The following is a 4,495-nucleotide window of genomic DNA, read 5'->3' as shown; positions in this document are numbered from 1 at the left end:
TTTGGGGTCAACTTTGTTTAAACAAATTATGCATATTATATCATTCTTATAGTTGTTACTTTGTTATTGTGTTCAACATTGTTTGTGCTTTTTATCAAATAATTATTTTTTATTATTTTGCAAACCTACCGTATTGGTTTGGTCATTCTCCTATCATTTTAATCTGCCTACATTATCTCCCAGCAACTTTAATAACCACAGCAATACACATACATTACTGCAATACACATACCCAACCGAAAGTATAATATCAAATTTAGGTTATTCTATCTTTTTTAATTTTCCTCCTAAATCAGACTCTCTCTCACTCTCTCTTGCTTCAGTTTACCATTATATTTAAAACGGTTAACACACTCTTCTGAACTTATTTATATTTATATAGATAAAATAAAAACATAAATATAAAATATATAAATATAATTTTTGGGATAAAAGCAAACTAACGGTTGGTTAAAGCAAACAAAATGTAACTCACAAAACTGCCTTCACGTTAATGCCTCCCCTTTTCCATTTTGCACTGTCAGTGCTTCCCATTATTTTTTCCTTTCTAATACTCTGGTTGTTGTCTTTGTGTGGTGACCACTTTTCCAAGATGAATAGACCCTTGTACACATTTGAATTATGTATTTAAAAGATGGAACTATGAATCTATAAAGATAGTGTTTTTAGTAGTCACGTGTGTTGGTACTTTGTCCTTGACTACACCAGATGCTGGTTTCCTTCTTTCGTTTAGCTGTTTCTGTGTTGTGCCGTTTATTATGTCAGAGTGTTATGCTAAAATGTATCTATTTAATCTGTTCGCAGGCCAGTACTGTTCTCGTTCTTGCTTTAAGAGGAAAAATAAACTCAGAACAAAAAAATATGAAATATAAATTTACATTTTCTATGTTTCACTTTTTTGATATGTAGCATTTAAAATATTGTAAACAAGGCAGAGTTAGCACAAATCATATCACAGCCTTTTTACAATGACTCATACATAGACAAAGACACTTCTTAGAAAGCTTTTTTGTGAAACCTTTGATCGACTAACAACTTTTCGCTCATGATCGTACTGAGATTGTCTTCAAAGCTGTATTGAGATTGACGTGAATTTCCTTAGGAGTTGCTGGCCTCAAAATTGACCCATCAAGTGCACACCCTCCCAGTATTTGAGGATCAGTATACAGTGTATGTTAGGTAACTGCAATATTATGTTGTTAAAGGACCACTAGGACGTTTGACATATTTTCGATTGCCTATCTATCTGCATGGGTGGGATCTAACTCAACAATTTTCCGTCTCAAGTGAACATATGTTATTGAGAGCAAAAGTATGTATACATTATATAAAATCATTATTTGGTCAAAAATCTTTCTTTGTGCACTTTTTCATTTTGCATGTAGGCTGGCTTCCTAGAATACCCATTTTGTGTTGGCTGGTCTAATTTGGTTGGGTTTTCTTAAGTTCCCTGTAAAGCACCAATTTAGCTCCAATGGAATATGTGATTACTAAATAAAAGTGCATCAGGGGTCTCTATCTTCTTCAAATATAGTTATGATAGAACCCCAATGGTGAAGACTGACGAGCAGTGAAAGTGCTGTGGAGTGAGATTGTGTGAAGTTATTAAAACCAACCATATGAGCGTAAACATTCCACTGAGGTCAACCCCAGTGGACTTCTTTGATGTCATAGAACATCCTGCTTATCCCTTCTCTAAGGCCTGTGTCTTGTTCGGATGTCAAAAGGCCAAGAAAAAATGACAAGAGGCCCCTGTGTGCCAAATAAGTCTGCAGAACGAGCAAAGGGCCATACTAAATTAGTCTTTAAGTCTTATGATGTTGACCTGAATATGTCTTATGATACCCTGGCCACACTGTGTGGTTCGTCAGGGACCATTACTATGGGCAGGATCGGAGGGAGCTGGAGGTGACAAGAAGGCATAACAGTACATTAAGGAATGGTCTATTTATTAAGATATTTCTTTTCAAAGCGGGTTACCCATTTGATGTTTCGAAGGCCTAAGTAAGGAGGGAAAACGTCAAAATGTACAGTTGGGCATGTCAGATGAAACAAATATCGTTGGAATGATCTTCTTACAGCCAAGAAGTCCAGTATGTTGCCTGATGGAGCTGAGGAGAGTGGGGTGGCTGGTGTTGAGTTTTGAGGCTGCACAGCCTGTCCCTTGGTGCATGTCTCTCTCTCTCTCTCACTCTACCGTTCACCTTCCAACCCCCTTTTGTCAGTTATTTTGTTTCAGTTTGACCTCGTAAGAGGCTCCGGTTGCGATTAACTATTGGTCTCCAGCAAGCTCAGCTGGTTAAACCAGCTCTCTGACCCCAATGTAGTGTGCATACTCGACATGTAGGTCGGGGAGCTGGTTGAATTTTTTAATGTTTTTGACAGACAAAGCGACGGCCGAAACGGATTCACTGTTAAAGCCAAAGACATGACACACTATGGGAACCCTCCGTCGTGGTTGTCGCGGTGCCAAAAAAACCTTGGAATTCGGGACATTTCCTTTCCTAATGGTCCCAGCTAAGAATAACACACAAGGGCAGAACATGAAAAGATGCACAATGTCGGGCCCTCCCTATTATTTATTTTTTCTTGGACGCTCAACAATGACCACAGAACTCTGTGTCCCTGCCGTTCAATAGCTATAGATGGTTGGACCTTAAATATAAGAACATAAGTACGTTCATTAAATAAACGTATAAACAAAGTTCATGAATAAATCGAACAGTGTAAATAGGTATAGTTAATGTTTGATGAGATAAAGTGGGTATTTAAGGGTGTGAATAGATTAAGTATATCCTAAAGCTGGACTGATTCCCTTTAAGATACCTGGTTAGCACCACATTTGAAAAACATATTTTGTGATCAACAAATATATGCACATTCCATTTTATTTTATCCCAAATTATTATAATATCAAATATATTATCAAGTCTCCATTCCTAACATTTAAGCAATATGACATTCAGTTCCTAAAGGCGTTTGTTTAAGTATATTTGCAATATCTAGTCCAAATTGTATAGAGGTAATAAGGGAGGTGATAATGTCGATCCATCATATCCTATGACTACACATATAAACATCTTTGTTCACAAACCCTGAAAAAACTGTTGATGCATATTTAGTTTAATATTTAATTTGGAGTTTGTTATTTGTGAGTCTTTTTTATATTTGAAGTCAGAACTGAAGACCAATTGGAAGTATTTGTTATTGTATTCAAAGATTTAGATTTAAAGAAAATGAGTTACTTAAAAAATTACTTGAATTATAAATTTAAACCAAAGTAATTTGAATACTGAAAACAAATGATGACATTATCAAAGTTGCTCTATTATTTATTTCTTAGTATTTTTTTAACACACTAAATATGATTGTGGTGCTAAATTGTGTCTGGAAAATCAGAGGACATCAGTGCTAGTGAATTTGAAACAAGTTGTTTCTTTCTTTCTTTTTTATCCTTTTTATTGCAGATTAAGATAGACAGGAAGGTATGTGAGAGAGAGGGAATGACATACAGTAAAGGACCACGGTCAGGAAGCTAACCCGGGTCGCTGTGGTAGGGACTGAGCCTTTAATGGTACGCACTCTACCCGATGAGCCACCGGGGCGCCCCCGAAACAAGATGTTTCAAACGTTACTTTGCTCCCATGCGTGAATATGCATGATGGCAGTTGATTTAGAAAAATACAACAATCACAAGTCAAGATCTTTGGATTCTGTGTCACTTGAAGGGCAATTTTAAAATTGTAATTCACTCTATCCTCTCTGAAGACAATCTCAGCTGACTTCTTATAATCAGATTGTTGTTTTGGTTCCTGTTTTTTTGCTTTTGAGCGGTTTTTCTTTTATGGTATACATTGCAGTTCTAGATAATTCTGTGGTTTTTTTATGCAAAATATGGACTATTATATCCTATTGTTATTATTATGATTGTTATTTGGTATTGTCTGTTTGTTTCTGCACTGATATCTTAATAAAGCATACTGCTCTTACCAACTGATCAGCTGTTTTTGATCTTGTTATAAAAAAAGTATAAATTATAAATTTGTTGTACTGCCACATTTTGTAGAGAGCTGTTGGTTATGAGCTCTCCAGACCCCGGTTCAAGTCAGGCGAGGTTGGTCACTATGGAAAAAAATTTTTTTCATTTTATAATTTTTTGTCATCTAGTATAGTAGTTTTAGTTATGAAGATGTGGGGAATACAATGGAAATTAACATTAGTCAACAGGGTTATCAAATACTAATAGCCTCTAACTTTTGTGGTGGTTGATTGGTCAGAGTGACAATAGGTTTCCTATGCTGCCTGTCACACTGGGATGGCCTGTGGTAGCCCTAACAGGCGCCTCTAGTTGCCTTTAGGGGCCCATGACAGGTTAGAGCCTCCCCGCATACCCCCCACATTCATATTAGGTTCCGGTCATTTTGCAGGAACAAATATTTTATTTAACGTTGTATCCAAGGTCACTTTGTGCAAATCAAAGGTTAAGATAATTCTA

The 4,495-nt window shown here is 36.3% G+C and overlaps 1 protein-coding gene across 2 annotated transcripts in view; it reads left to right on the top strand.

Moving 5' to 3' along the window:
- epas1b (endothelial PAS domain protein 1b) overlaps positions 1 to 3,997 on the top strand; it is a 37,676-nt gene extending 33,679 nt beyond the window's left edge. For both annotated transcript variants that reach the window (XM_030378403.1, XM_030378402.1), the window contains exon 16: positions 1 to 3,997. This exon is cut by the window's left edge and continues 1,093 nt beyond it. The gene's annotated coding sequence lies outside the window, so the exon portion shown is untranslated.
- The last annotated feature ends 498 nt before the right edge of the window (positions 3,998 to 4,495 follow it).

This window comes from Gadus morhua, chromosome 15 (assembly GCF_902167405.1).
Source record: "Gadus morhua chromosome 15, gadMor3.0, whole genome shotgun sequence".
Classification (NCBI taxonomy): Eukaryota; Metazoa; Chordata; class Actinopteri; order Gadiformes; family Gadidae; genus Gadus; species Gadus morhua.
This window is presented reverse-complemented; position numbering and strand designations above follow the sequence as displayed.